Below are 16,987 nucleotides of genomic sequence, written 5' to 3' on the forward strand. Positions count from 1 at the left end.
GATCAATATTTTTGAGGATAACGCATGTTAGGTCTAGGTTAGGCCCGGGATTTGCCCTCACCAGGGTCATATTTTCGCGTTCTTCACATACTTGTTGAACAGATCCTGGGTATTTTTCTGGTTTGGATCACGCAGTAATGTGGTACCACACTGAAATAGTCGATTAAACCTGGTCTTGATAAATATTTTAGAAGATAACGCATGTTAGATCTAGGTAATGTCTAGGATTTGCCCTAATCAGGCACATAATTTCGCATTTTCCACATACATGTTGAACAGATCCTGGGTTTCTTCTGGTTTGGATCACGTAGTAATGTGGTACCACACTGAAGCATTCAATTAAACCTGGTCTTGGTAAATATTTTAGAGGATAACGCATGTTAGGTCTGGGGTAGGTCTGGGATTTGCTCTCATCAGGCTCGTACTTTCGCATATTTCTCATAATTCATGGCCAGATTCTGGGCTTTTTCTAGTTTGGATTCTGTAGTAATGTGGTGCCACACTGAGACAGTCCATTTAACCTGGTTTCTATCAATATTTTAGAGGATAACACATGTTATGTATAGGTTACGCCTGGGATTTACTCTCATCAGGCTCGTACTTTCGCATATTTCTCATAATTCATGGCCGGATTCTGGGCTTTTTCTGGATTGGATCAGGTAGTAATGTGGTACCACACTGAGACAGTCCATTAAACCTGGTTTCGATCAATATTTAAAAGGACAACGGAAGTTAGGTCTCGGATAGGTCTGGGATTTGCCCTGATCAGGCTCGCACTTTCGCATATTTCTCATACTCGGTGGCCAGATTCTGGGCTTTTTCTGGTTTGGATCCCGTAGAATTGTGGTACCACACAGAAACATTCAATTAAACCTGGTCTTGATAAATATTTTAGAGGATAACGCATGTTAGATCTGGGTTATGTCTAGGATTTGCCCAAATCAGGCTCATAAATTCGCATATTTCTCATACTTCATGGCTAGATACTGGGCTTTTTCAGGATTGGATCACGTAGTAATGTGGTACCACACTGAAACAGTAAATTAAACCTAGTTTCGATCAATATTTTAGAGGATAACGCATGTTCTGTCTAGGTTAGGCCCGGGATTTGCCCTCACCAGGGACATATTTCCGCGTTCTTCACATACTTGTTGAACAGATCCTGGGTATTTTTCTGGTTTGGATCACGTAGTAATGTGGTACCACACTGAAACAGTCGATTAAACCTGGTTTCGATCAGTATTTTTGAGGGTAACGCATGTTAGGTCTAGGTTAGGCCTGGGATTTTCCCTGATCAGCCACATGCTCTCGCATTCTTCACATACTTGTTGAACGGATCCTGGGTTTTTTGTGGTTTGGATCACGTAGTAATGTGGTACCACACTGAAGCATTCAATTAAACCTGGACTTGATAAATGTTTTAGAGGATAACGCATGTTGAGTCTGGGATAAGTCTGGGATTTGCCCTCATCAGGCTCATAGTTTCGCGTTTTTCACATACTTGCTGAACAGATCCTGGGTTTTTTCTGTTTTGGATCACGTAGTAATGTCGTACCACACTGAAACAGTCCATTGAACCTGGTTTCGATCAATATTTTAGAGAATAACGCATGTTAGGTCATGGTTAGGTCTGGGATTTGCTCTCATCAGGCTCGTACTTTCGCATATTCCTCATGGCTCATGGCCAGATACTGGGCTTTTTCTGGATTGGATCAGGTAGTAATGTGGTACCACACTGAAACAGTCCATTAAACCTGGTTTCGATCAATATTTTAGAGGACAACGTAAGTTAGGTCTGGGATAGGTCTGGGATTTGCCCTGATCAGGCTCGCACTTTCGCATATTTCTCATACTCGGTGGCCAGATTCTGGGCTTTTTCTGGTTTGGATCCCGTAGTATTGTGGTACCACACTGAAACATTCAATTAAACCTGGTCTTGATAAATATTTTAGAGGATAACGCGTGTTAGATCTGGGTTATGTCTAGGATTTGCCCAAATCAGGCTCATAAATTCGCATATTTCTCATACTTCATGGCCAGATACTGGGCTTTTTCAGGATTGGATCAGGTAGTAATGTGGTACCACACTGAAACAGTAAATTAAACCTAGTTTCGATCAATATTTTAGAGGATAGGTCTGGGATTTGCCCTCACCAGGGTCATATTTTCGCATTTTTCACATACCTGTTGAACAGATCCCTGGCTTTTTCTGGTTTGGATCACGTAGAAATGTGGTACCACACTTAAACATTCAATTAAACCTGGTACTGATAAATATTTTTGAGGGTAACGCATGTTAGGTCTAGGTCAGGCCTGGGATTTTCCCTCATCAGACACATACTTTCGCACTCTTCACATACTTGTTGAACGGATCCTGGGTGTTTTCTGGTTTGGATCACGTAGTAATGTGGTAGCACACTGAAAGAGTCCATTATACCTGGTTGCGATCAATATTTTACAGGATAACGCATGTTCTGTCTAGGTTAGGCCTGGGATTTGCCCTCATCAGACACATACTTTCGCATTTTCCGCATACTTGTTGAACAGATCCTGGGTTTTTTCTGGTATGGATCACGTAGTAATGTGGTAGCACACTGAAACAGTCCATTAAACCTGGTTTCGATCAATATCTTTGAGGATAACTCATGTTAGGTCTAGGTTAGGCCCGGGATTTGCCCTCATCAGGGTCATATTTCCGCGTTCTTCACATACTTGTTGAACAGATCCTGGGCTTTTTCTGGATTGGATCAGGTTGTAATGTGGTACCACACTGAAGCAGTCCATTAAACCTGGTTTCGATCAATATTTTTGAGGATAACGCATGTTAGATCTTGGTTAGGCCTGGGATTTGCCCTCATCAGACACATACTTTCGCATTCTCCACATACTTGTTGAACAGATCCTAGGTATTCTTCTGGTTTGGATCACGTAGTAATGTGGTACCACACTGAAAGAGTCCATTAAACCCGGTTTCGATCAATATTTTAGTGGATAACGCAAGTTAGGTCTGGGATAGGTCTGGGATTTGCCCTCATCAGGGCCATATTTTCGCGTTCTTCACATACTTGTTGAACAGATCCTGGGTATTTTTCTGGTTTGGATCAGGTAGTAATGTGGCACCACACTGAAACAGTCGATTAAACCTGGTTTCGATCAATATTATTGAGGATAACGCATGTTAGGTCTAGGTTAGGCCCGGGATTTGCCCTCATCAGGCTCGTACTTTCGCATATTCCTCATGGTTCATGGCCGGATTCTGGGCTTTTTCTAGATTGGATCCTGTAGTATTGTGGTACCACACTGAAACATTCAATTAAACCTGGTCTTGATAAATATTTTAGAGGATATCGCATGTTAGATCTGGGTTATGTCTAGGATTTGCCCAAATCAGGCTCATAAATTCGCATATTTCTCATACTTCATGGCTAGATACTGGGCTTTTTCAGGATTGGATCACGTAGTAATGTGGTACCACACTGAAACAGTACATTTAACCTGGTTTCGATCAATATTTTAGAGGACAACGCAAGTTAGGTCTGCGATAGGTCTGGGAATTGCCATCATCAGGGTCATATTTTCGCGTTCTTCACATACTTGTTGAACAGATCCTGGGTATTTTTTTGGTTTGGATCACGTAGTAATGTGGTACCACACTGAAGCATTCAATTAAACCTGGTCTTGGTAAATATTTTAGAGGATAACGCATGTTAGGTCTGGGGTAGGTCTGGGATTTGCTCTCATCAGGCTCGTACTTTCGCATATTTCTCATACTTGATGGCCAGATTCTGGGCTTTTTCTAGTTTGGATTCTGTAGTAATGTGGTGCCACACTGAGACAGTCCATTTAACCTGGTTTCTATCAATATTTTAGAGGATAACACATGTTATGTCTAGGTTAGGCCTGGGATTTACTCTCATCAGGCTCGTACTTTCGCATATTTCTCATAATTCATGGCCAGATTGTGGGCTTTTTCTGGATTGGATCAGGTAGTAATGTGGTACCACCCTGAAACAGTCCATTAAACCCGGTTTCGATAAATATTTTAGAGGACAACGCAAGTTAGGTCTGGGATAGGTCTGGGATTTGCCCTGATCAGGCTCGCACTTTCGCATATTTCTCATACTCGGTGGCCAGATTCTGGGCTTTTTCTGGTTTGGATCCCGTAGTATTGTGGTACCACACTGAAACATTCAATTAATCCTGGTCTTGATAAATATTTTAGAGGATAACGCATGTTAGATCTGGGTTATGTCCAGGATTTGACCAAATCAGGCTCATAAATTCGCATATTTCTCATACTTCATGGCAAGATACTGGGCTTTTTCAGGATTGGATCACGTAGTAATGTGGTAGCACACTGAAACAGTCCATTAAACCTGGTTTCGATCAATATTTTAGAGGATAACGCATGTTCTGTCTAGGTTAGGCCTGGGATTTGCCCTCATCAGACACATACTTTCGCATTTTCCACATACATGTTGAACAGATTCTGGGTTTTTTCTGGTTTGGATCACGTAGTAATGTGGTAGCACACTGAAACAGTCCATTAAACCTGGTTTCGATCAATATATTTGAGGATAACTCATGTTAGGTCTAGGTTAGGCCCGGGATTTGCACTCATCAGGGTCATATTTCCGCGTTCTTCACATACTTGTTGAACAGATCCTGGGCTTTTTCTGGATTGGATCAGGTAGTAATGTGGTACCACACTGAAACAGTCCATTAAACCTGGTTTCGATCAATATTTTAGAGGATAACGCATGTTAGGTCTGGGGTAGGTCTGGGATTTGCTCTCATCAGGCTCGTACTTTCGCATATTTCTCATACTTGATGGCCAGATTCTGGGCTTTTTCTAGTTTGGATCCTGTAGTAATGTGGTGCCACACTGAGACAGTCCATTTAACCTGGTTTCTATCAATATTTTAGAGGATAACGCATTTTAGGTCTGGGGTAGGTCTGGGATTTGCTCTCATCAGGCTCGTAGTTTCGCATATTTCTCATACTCGGTGGCCAGATTCTGGGCTTTTTCTGGTTTGAATCACGTAGAAATGTGGTACCACACTGAAACATTCAATTAAACCTGGTACTGATAAGTAATTTTGAGGGTAACGCATGTTAGGTCTAGGTTAGGCCTGGGATTTGCCCTCATCAGACACATACTTTCGCATTCTCCACATACTTGTTGAACAGATCCTGGGTTCTTTCTGGTTTGGATCACGTAGTAATGTGGTAGCACACTGAAACAGTCCATTAAACCTGGTTTCGATCAATATTTTTGAGGATAACGCATGTTCGATCTTGGTTAGGCCTGGGATTTGCCCTCATCAGACACATACTTTCGCATTCTCCACATACTTGCTGAACAGATCCTAGGTATTCTTCTGGTTTGGATCACGTAGTAATGTGGTACCACACTGAAACAGTCCATTGAACCCGGTTTCGATCAATATTTTAATGCATAACGCAAGTTAGGTCTGGGATAGGTCTGGGATTTGCCCTCATCAGGGTCATATTTTCGCGTTCTCCACATACTTGTTGAACAGATCCTGGGTATTTTTCTGGTTTGGATCAGGTAGTAATGTGGCACCACACTGAAACAGTCGATTACACCTGGTTTCGATCAATATTTTTGAGGATAACGCATGTTAGGTCTAGGTTAGGCCCGGGATTTGCCCTCATCAGGGTCATATTTCCGCGTTTTTCACATACTTGTTGAACAGATCCTGGGTATTTTTCTGGTTTGGATCACGTAGTAATGTGGTACCACACTGAAACAGTCGATTAAACCTGGTTTCGATCAGTATTTTTGAGGGTAACGCATGTTAGGCCTAGGTTAGGCCTGGGATTTTCCCTGATCAGCCACACACTTTCGCATTCTTCACATACTTGTTGAACGGATCCTGGGTTTTTTGTGGTTTGGATCACGTAGTAATGTGGTAACACACTGAAACATTCAATTAAACCTGGTCTTGATAAATGTTTTAGAGGATAACGCATGTTGGGTCTGGGATAGGTCTGGGATTTGCCCTCATCAGGCTCATAGTTTCGCGTTTTTCACATACTTGCTGAACAGATCCTGGGTATTTTCTGTTTTGGATCACGTAGTAATGTGGTACCACACTGAAACAGTCCATTAAACCTGGTTTCGATCAATATTTTAGAGAATAACGCATGTTAGGTCATGGTTAGGTCTGGGATTTGCTCTCATCAGGCTCGTACTTTCGCATATTCCTCATGGTTCATGGCCAGATTCTGGGCTTTTTCTAGATTGGATCCTGTAGTATTGTGGTACCACACTGAAACATTCAATTAAACCTGGTCTTGATAAATATTTTAGAGGATAACGCATGTTAGATCTGGGTTATGTCTAGGATTTGCCCAAATCAGGCTCATAAATTCGCATATTTCTTATACTTCATGGCTAGATACTGGGCTTCTTCAGGATTGGATCACGTAGTAATGTGGTACCACACTGAAACAGTACATTTAACCTGGTTTCGATCAATATTTTAGAGGACAACGCAAGTTAGGTCTGGGATAGGTCTGGGATTTGCCCTGATCAGGCTCGCACTTTCGCATATTTCTCATACTCGGTGGCCAGATTCTGGGCTTTTTCTAGTTTGGATTCTGTAGTAATGTGGCACCACACTGAAACAGTCGATTAAACCTGGTTTCGATCAATATTTTTGAGGATAACGCATGTTAGGTCTAGGTTAGGCCCGGGATTTGCCCTCATCAGGGTCATATTTCCGCGTTCTTCACATACTTGTTGAACAGATCCTGGGTATTTTTCTGGTTTGGATCACGTAGTAATGTGGTACCACACTGAAACAGTCGATTAAACCTGGTTTCGATTAATATTTTAAAGGACAACGGAAGTTAGGTCTCGGATAGGTCTGGGATTTGCCCTGATCAGGCTCGCACTTTCGCATATTTCTCATACTCGGTGGCCAGATTCTGGGCTTTTTCTGGTTTGGATCTCGTAGTATTGTGGTACCACACAGAAACATTCAATTAAACCTGGTCTTGATAAATATTTTAGAGGATAACGCATGTTAGGTCTAGGTTAGGCCTGGGATTTGCCCTCATCAGACACATACTTTCGGATTCTCCACATACTTGTTGAACAGATCCTGGGTTCTTTCTGGTTTGGATCACGTAGTAATGTGGTAGCACACTGAAACAGTCCATTAAACCCGGTTTCGATCAATATTTTTGAGGATAACGCATGTTAGATCTTGGTTAGGCCTGGGATTTGCCCTCATCAGACACATACTTTCGCATTCTCCACATACTTGTTGAACAGATCCTAGGTATTCTTCTGGTTTGGATCACGTAGTAATGTGGTACCACACTGAAACAGTCCATTAAACCCGGTTTCGATCAATATTTTAGTGCATAACGCAAGTTAGGTCTGGGATAGGTCTGGGATTTGCCCTCATCAGGGTCATATTTTCGCGTTCTCCACATACTTGTTGAACAGATCCTGAGTATTTTTCTGGTTTGGATCAGGTAGTAATGTGGCACCACACTGAAACAGTCGATTAAACCTGGTTTCGATCAATATTTTTGAGGATAACGCATGTTAGGTCTAGGTTAGGCCCGGGATTTGCCCTCATCAGGGTCATATTTCCGCGTTCTTCACATACTTGTTGAACAGATCCTGGGTATTTTTCTGGTTTGGACCACGTAGTAATGTGGTACCACACTGAAACAGCCCATTAAACCTGGTTTCGATCAATATTTTAGAGAAATAACGCATGTTAGGTCATGGTTAGGTCTGGGATTTGCTCTCATCAGGCTCGTACTTTCGCATATTCCTCATGGTTCATGGCCAGATTCTGGGCTTTTTCTAGATTGGATCCTGTAGTATTGTGGTACCACACTGAAACATTCAATTAAACCTGGTCCTGATAAATATTTTAGAGGATAACGCATGTTAGATCTGGGTTATGTCTAGGATTTGCCCAAATCAGGCTCATAAATTCGCATATTTCTCATACTTCATGGCTAGATACTGGGCTTTTTCAGGATTGGATCACGTAGTAATGTGGTACCACACTGAAACAGTACATTTAACCTGGTTTCGATCAATATTTTAGAGGACAACGCAAGTTAGGTCTGGGATAGGTCTAGGATTTGCCCTAATCAGGCACATAATTTCGCATTTTCCACATACATGTTGAACAGATCCTGGGTTTTTTCTGGTTTGGATCACGTAGTATTGTGGTACCACATTGAAACATTCAATTAAACCTGGTCTCGATAAATATTTTAGAGGATAACGCATGTTCTGTCTAGGTTAGGCCCGGGATTTGCCCTCATCAGGGTCATATTTCCGCGTTTTTCACATACTTGTTGAACAGATCCTGGGTATTTTTCTGGTTTGGATCACGTAGTAATGTGGTACCACACTGAAACAGTCGATTAAACCTGGTTTCGATCAGTATTTTTGAGGGTAACGCATGTTAGGCCTAGGTTAGGCCTGGGATTTTCCCTGATCAGCCACATACTTTCGCATTCTTCACATACTTGTTGAACGGATCCTGGGTTTTTTGTGGTTTGGATCACGTAGTAATGTGGTAACACACTGAAACATTCAATTAAACCTGGTCTTGATAAATGTTTTAGAGGATAACGCATGTTGGGTCTGGGATAGGTCTGGGATTTGCCCTCATCAGGCTCATAGTTTCGCGTTTTTCACATACTTGCTGAACAGATCCTGGGTATTTTCTGTTTTGGATCACGTAGTAATGTGGTACCACACTGAAACAGTCCATTAAACCTGGTTTCGATCAATATTTTAGAGAATAACGCATGTTAGGTCATGGTTAGGTCTGGGATTTGCTCTCATCAGGCTCGTACTTTCGCATATTCCTCATGGTTCATGGCCAGATTCTGGGCTTTTTCTAGATTGGATCCTGTAGTATTGTGGTACCACACTGAAACATTCAATTAAACCTGGTCTTGATAAATATTTTAGAGGATAACGCATGTTAGATCTGGGTTATGTCTAGGATTTGCCCAAATCAGGCTCATAAATTCGCATATTTCTTATACTTCATGGCTAGATACTGGGCTTCTTCAGGATTGGATCACGTAGTAATGTGGTACCACACTGAAACAGTACATTTAACCTGGTTTCGATCAATATTTTAGAGGAGAACGCAAGTTAGGTCTGGGATAGGTCTGGGATTTGCCCTGATCAGGCTCGCACTTTCGCATATTTCTCATACTCGGTGGCCAGATTCTGGGCTTTTTCTAGTTTGGATTCTGTAGTAATGTGGCACCACACTGAAACAGTCGATTAAACCTGGTTTCGATCAATATTTTTGAGGATAACGCATGTTAGGTCTAGGTTAGGCCCGGGATTTGCCCTCATCAGGGTCATATTTCCGCGTTCTTCACATACTTGTTGAACAGATCCTGGGTATTTTTCTGGTTTGGATCACGTAGTAATGTGGTACCACACTGAAACAGTCGATTAAACCTGGTTTCGATCAATATTTTAAAGGACAACGGAAGTTAGGTCTCGTATAGGTCTGGGATTTGCCCTGATCAGGCTCGCACTTTCGCATATTTCTCATACTCGGTGGCCAGATTCTGGGCTTTTTCTGGTTTGGATCCCGTAGTATTGTGGTACCACACAGAAACATTCAATTAAACCTGGTCTTGATAAATATTTTAGAGGATAACGCATGTTAGGTCTAGGTTAGGCCTGGGATTTGCCCTCATCAGACACATACTTTCGGATTCTCCACATACTTGTTGAACAGATCCTGGGTTCTTTCTGGTTTGGATCACGTAGTAATGTGGTAGCACACTGAAACAGTCCATTAAACCCGTTTTCGATCAATATTTTTGAGGATAACGCATGTTAGATCTTGGTTAGGCCTGGGATTTGCCCTCATCAGACACATACTTTCGCATTCTCCACATACTTGTTGAACAGATCCTAGGTATTCTTCTGGTTTGGATCACGTAGTAATGTGGTACCACACTGAAACAGTCCATTAAACCCGGTTTCGATCAATATTTTAGTGCATAACGCAAGTTAGGTCTGGGATAGGTCTGGGATTTGCCCTCATCAGGGTCATATTTTCGCGTTCTCCACATACTTGTTGAACAGATCCTGAGTATTATTCTGGTTTGGATCAGGTAGTAATGTGGCACCACACTGAAACAGTCGATTAAACCTGGTTTCGATCAATATTTTTGAGGATAACGCATGTTAGGTCTAGGTTAGGCCCGGGATTTGCCCTCATCAGGGTCACATTTCCGCGTTCTTCACATACTTGTTGAACAGATCCTGGGTATTTTTCTGGTTTGGACCACGTAGTAATGTGGTACCACACTGAAACAGCCCATTAAACCTGGTTTCGATCAATATTTTAGAGAAATAACGCATGTTAGGTCATGGTTAGGTCTGGGATTTGCTCTCATCAGGCTCGTACTTTCGCGTTTTTCACATACTTGCTGAACAGATCCTGGGTATTTTCTGTTTTGGATCACGTAGTAATGTGGTACCACACTGAAACAGTCCATTAAACCTGGTTTCGATCAATATTTTAGAGAATAACGCATGTTAGGTCATGGTTAGGTCTGGGATTTGCTCTCATCAGGCTCGTACTTTCGCATATTCCTCATGGTTCATGGCCAGATTCTGGGCTTTTTCTAGATTGGATCCTGTAGTATTGTGGTACCACACTGAAACATTCAATTAAACCTGGTCTTGATAAATATTTTAGAGGATAACGCATGTTAGATCTGGGTTATGTCTAGGATTTGCCCAAATCAGGCTCATAAATTCGCATATTTCTTATACTTCATGGCTAGATACTGGGCTTCTTCAGGATTGGATCACGTAGTAATGTGGTACCACACTGAAACAGTACATTTAACCTGGTTTCGATCAATATTTTAGAGGACAACGCAAGTTAGGTCTGGAATAGGTCTGGGATTTGCCCTGATCAGGCTCGCACTTTCGCATATTTCTCATACTCGGTGGCCAGATTCTGGGCTTTTTCTAGTTTGGATTCTGTAGTAATGTGGCACCACACTGAAACAGTCGATTAAACCTGGTTTCGATCAATATTTTTGAGGATAACGCATGTTAGGTCTAGGTTAGGCCCGGGATTTGCCCTCATCAGGGTCATATTTCCGCGATCTTCACATACTTGTTGAACAGATCCTGGGTATTTTTCTGGTTTGGATCACGTAGTAATGTGGTACCACACTGAAACAGTCGATTAAACCTGGTTTCGATCAATATTTTAAAGGACAACGGAAGTTAGGTCTCGGATAGGTCTGGGATTTGCCCTGATCAGGCTCGCACTTTCGCATATTTCTCATACTCGGTGGCCAGATTCTGGGCTTTTTCTGGTTTGGATCCCGTAGTATTGTGGTACCACACAGAAACATTCAATTAAACCTGGTCTTGATAAATATTTTAGAGGATAACGCATGTTAGGTCTAGGTTAGGCCTGGGATTTGCCCTCATCAGACACATACTTTCGGATTCTCCACATACTTGTTGAACAGATCCTGGGTTCTTTCTGGTTTGGATCACGTAGTAATGTGGTAGCACACTGAAACAGTCCATTAAACCCGGTTTCGATCAATATTTTTGAGGATAACGCATGTTAGATCGTGGTTAGGCCTGGGATTTGCCCTCATCAGACACATACTTTCGCATTCTCCACATACTTGTTGAACAGATCCTAGGTATTCTTCTGGTTTGGATCACGTAGTAATGTGGTACCACACTGAAACAGTCCATTAAACCCGGTTTCGATCAATATTTTAGTGCATAACGCAAGTTAGGTCTGGGATAGGTCTGGGATTTGCCCTCATCAGGGTCATATTTTCGCGTTCTCCACATACTTGTTGAACAGATCCTGAGTATTTTTCTGGTTTGGATCAGGTAGTAATGTGGCACCACACTGAAACAGTCGATTAAACCTGGTTTCGATCAATATTTTTGAGGATAACGCATGTTAGGTCTAGGTTAGGCCCGGGATTTGCCCTCATCAGGGTCATATTTCCGCGTTCTTCACATACTTGTTGAACAGATCCTGGGCTTTTTCTGGATTGGATCAGGTAGTAATGTGGTACCACACTGAAACAGTCCATTAAACCCGGTTTCGATCAATATTTTAGAGGACAACGCAAGTTAGGTCTGGGATAGGTCTGGGATTTGCCCTGATCAGGCTCGCACTTTCGCATATTTCTCATACTCGGTGGCCAGATTCTGGGCTTTTTCTAGTTTGGATTCTGTAGTAATGTGGTGCCACACTGAGACAGTCCATTTAACCTGGTTTCTATCAATATTTTAGAGGATAACGCATGTTAGGTCTGGGGTAGGTCTGGGATTTGCTCTCATCAGGCTCGTAGTTTCGCATATTTCTTATACTTGATGGCCAGATTCTGGGCTTTTTCTAGTTTGGATTCTGTAGTAATGTGGTGCCACACTGAGACAGTCCATTTAACCTGGTTTCTATCAATATTTTAGAGGATAACACATGTTATGTCTAGGTTAGGCCTGGGATTTACTCTCATCAGGCTCGTACTTTCGCATATTTCTTATAATTCATGGCCAGATTCTGGGCTTTTTCTGGATTGGATCAGGTAGTAATGTGGTACCACACTGAGACAGTCCATTAAACCTGGTTTCGATCAATATTTTAAAGGACAACGGAAGTTAGGTCTCGGATAGGTCTGGGATTTGCCCTGATCAGGCTCGCACTTTCGCATATTTCTCATACTCGGTGGCCAGATTCTGGGCTTTTTCTGGTTTGGATCCCGTAGTATTGTGGTACCACACAGAAACATTCAATTAAACCTGGTCTTGATAAATATTTTAGAGGATAACGAATGTTAGATCTGGGTTATGTCTAGGATTTGCCCAAATCAGGCTCATAAATTCGCATATTTCTCATACTTCATGGCTAGATACTGGGCTTTTTCAGGATTGGATCACGTAGTAATGTGGTACCACACTGAAACAGTAAATTAAACCTAGTTTCGATCAATATTTTAGAGGATAACGCATGTTCTGTCTAGGTTAGGCCTGGGATTTGCCCTCATGAGACACATACTTTCGCATTTTCCACATACATGTTGAACAGATCCTGGGTATTTTTCTGGTTTGGATCAGGTAGTAATGTGGTACCACACTGAAGCAGTCGATTAAACCTGGTTTCGATCAATATATTTGAGGATAACGCATGTTAGGTCTGGGGTAGGTCTGGGATTTGCTCTCATCAGGCTCGTAGTTTCGCATATTTCTCATACTTGATGGCCAGATTCTGGGCTTTTTCTAGTTTGGATTCTGTAGTAATGTGGTGCCACACTGAGACAGTTCATTTAACCTGGTTTCTATCAATATTTTAGAGGATAACACATGTTATGTCTAGGTTAGGCCTGGGATTTACTCTCATCAGGCTCGTACTTTCGCATATTTCTCATAATTCATGGCCAGATTCTGGGCTTTTTCTGGATTGGATCAGGTAGTAATGTGGTACCACACTGAGACAGTCCATTAAACCTGGTTTCGATCAATATTTTAAAGGACAACGGAAGTTAGGTCTCGGATAGGTCTGGGATTTGCCCTGATCAGGCTCGCACTTTCGCATATTTCTCATACTCGGTGGCCAGATTCTGGGCTTTTTCTGGTTTGGATCCCGTAGTATTGTGGTACCACACAGAAACATTCAATTAAACCTGGTCTTGATAAATATTTTAGAGGATAACGCATGTTAGAAATGGGTTATGTCTAGGATTTGCCCAAATCAGGCTCATAAATTCGCATATTTCTCATACTTCATGGCTAGATACTGGGCTTTTTCAGGATTGGATCACGTAGTAATGTGGTACCACACTGAAACAGTAAATTAAACCTAGTTTCGATCAATATTTTAGAGGATAACGCATGTTCTGTCTAGGTTAGGCCTGGGATTTGCCCTCATCAGACACATACTTTCGCATTTTCCACATACATGTTGAACAGATCCTGGGTATTTTTCTGGTTTGGATCAGGTAGTAATGTGGTACCACACTGAAGCAGTCGATTAAACCTGGTTTCGATCAATATATTTGAGGATAACTAATGTTAGGTCTAGGTTAGGCCCGGGATTTGCCCTCATCAGGGTCATATTTCCGCGTTCTTCACATACTTGTTGAACAGATCCTGGGCTTTTTCTGGATTGGATCAGGTAGTAATGTGGTACCACACTGAAACAGTCCATTAAACCCGGTTTCGATCAATATTTTAGAGGACAACGCAAGTTAGGTCTGGGATAGGTCTGGGATTTGCCCTGATCAGGCTCGCACTTTCGCATATTTCTCATACTCGGTGGCCAGATTCTGGGCTTTTTCTGGTTTGGATCCCGTAGTATTGTGCTACCACACTGAAACATTCAATTAATCCTGGCCTTAATAAATATTTTAGAGGATAACGCATGTTAGATCTGGGTTATGTCTAGGATTTGTCCAAATCAGGCTCATAAATTCGCATATTTCTCATACTTCATGGCTAGATACTGGGCTTTTTCAGGATTGGATCACGTAGTAATGTGGTAGCACACTGAAACAGTCCATTAAACCTGGTTTCGATCAATATTTTAGAGGATAACGCATGTTCTGTCTAGGTTAGGCCTGGGATTTGCCCTCATCAGACACATACTTTCGCATTTTCCACATACATGTTGAACAGATCCCGGGTATTTTTCTGGTTTGGATCACGTAGTAATGTGGTAGCACACTGAAACAGTCCATTAAACCTGGTTTCGACCAATATATTTGAGGATAACTCATGTTAGGTCTAGGTTAGGCCCGGGATTTGCACTCATCAGGGTCATATTTCCGCGTTCTTCACATACTTGTTGAACAGATCCTGGGCTTTTTCTGGATTGGATCAGGTAGTAATGTGGTACCACACTGAAACAGTCCATTAAACCTGGTTTCGATCAATATTTTAGAGGATAACGCATGTTAGGTCTGGGGTAGGTCTGGGATTTGCTCTCATCAGGCTCGTACTTTCGCATATTTCTCATACTTGATGGCCAGATTCTGGGCTTTTTCTAGTTTGGATTCTGTAGTAATGTGGTGCCACACTGAGACAGTCCATTTAACCTGGTTTCTATCAATATTTTAGAGGATAACGCATTTTAGGTCTGGGGTAGGTCTGGGATTTGCTCTCATCAGGCTCGTAGTTTCGCATATTTCTCATACTTGATGGCCAGATTCTGGGCTTTTTCTAGTTTGGATTCTGTAGTAATGTGGTGCCACACTGAGACAGTCCATTTAACCTGGTTTCTATCAATATTTTAGAGGATAACGCATGTTATGTCTAGGTTAGGCCTGGGATTTGCTCTCATCAGGCTCGTACTTTCGCATATTTCTCATAATTCATGGCCAGATTCTGGGCTTTTTCTGGATTGGATCAGTGTGGTACCACACTGAGACAGTCCATTAAACCTGGTTTCGATCAATATTTTAGAGGACAACGGAAGTTACGTCTCGGATAGGTCTGGGATTTGCCCTGATCAGGCTCGCACTTTCGCATATTTCTCATACTCGGTGGCCAGATTCTGGGCTTTTTCTGGTTTGGATCCCGTAGTATTGTGCTACCACACTGAAACATTCAATTAAACCTGGTCTTGATAAATATTTTAGAGGATAACGCATGTTAGATCTGGGTTATGTCTAGGATTTGCACAAATCAGGCTCATAAATTCGCATATTTCTCATACTACATGGCTAGATACTGGGCTTCTTCAGGATTGGATCACGTAGTAATGTGGTACCACACTGAAACAGTAAATTAAACCTAGTGTCGATCAATATTTTAGAGGATAACGCATGTTCTGTCTAGGTTAGGCCTGGGATTTGCCCTCATCAGACACATACTTTCGCATTTTCCACATACATGTTGAACAGATCCTGGGTATTTTTCTGGTTTGGATCAGGTAGTAATGTGGTACCACACTGAAGCAGTCGATTAAACCTGGTTTCGATCAATATATTTGAGGATAACGCATGTTAGGTCTGGGGTAGGTCTGGGATTTGCTCTCATCAGGCTCGTAGTTTCGCATATTTCTCATACTTGATGGCCAGATTCTGGGCTTTTTCTAGTTTGGATTCTGTAGTAATGTGGTGCCACACTGAGACAGTTCATTTAACCTGGTTTCTATCAATATTTTAGAGGATAACACATGTTATGTCTAGGTTAGGCCTGGGATTTACTCTCATCAGGCTCGTACTTTCGCATATTTCTCATAATTCATGGCCAGATTCTGGGCTTTTTCTGGATTGGATCAGGTAGTAATGTGGTACCACACTGAGACAGTCCATTAAACCTGGTTTCGATCAATATTTTAAAGGACAACGGAAGTTAGGTCTCGGATAGGTCTGGGATTTGCCCTGATCAGGCTCGCACTTTCGCATATTTCTCATACTCGGTGGCCAGATTCTGGGCTTTTTCTGGTTTGGATCCCGTAGTATTGTGGTACCACACAGAAACATTCAATTAAACCTGGTCTTGATAAATATTTTAGAGGATAACGCATGTTAGATCTGGGTTATGTCTAGGATTTGCCCAAATCAGGCTCATAAATTCGAATATTTCTCATACTTCATGGCTAGATACTGGGCTTTTTCAGGATTGGATCACGTAGTAATGTGGTACCACACTGAAACAGTAAATTAAACCTAGTTTCGATCAATATTTTAGAGGATAACGCATGTTCTGTCTAGGTTAGGCCTGGGATTTGCCCTCATCAGACACATACTTTCGCATTTTCCACATACATGTTGAACAGATCCTGGGTATTTTTCTGGTTTGGATCAGGTAGTAATGTGGTACCACACTGAAGCAGTCGATTAAACCTGGTTTCGATCAATATATTTGAGGATAACTAATGTTAGGTCTAGGTTAGGCCCGGGATTTGCCCTCATCAGGGTCATATTTCCGCGTTCTTCACATACT

The sequence above is a fragment of the Colletes latitarsis genome, chromosome 3 (assembly GCF_051014445.1).
Source record: "Colletes latitarsis isolate SP2378_abdomen chromosome 3, iyColLati1, whole genome shotgun sequence".
In the NCBI taxonomy this organism is placed as follows: domain Eukaryota; kingdom Metazoa; phylum Arthropoda; class Insecta; order Hymenoptera; family Colletidae; genus Colletes; species Colletes latitarsis.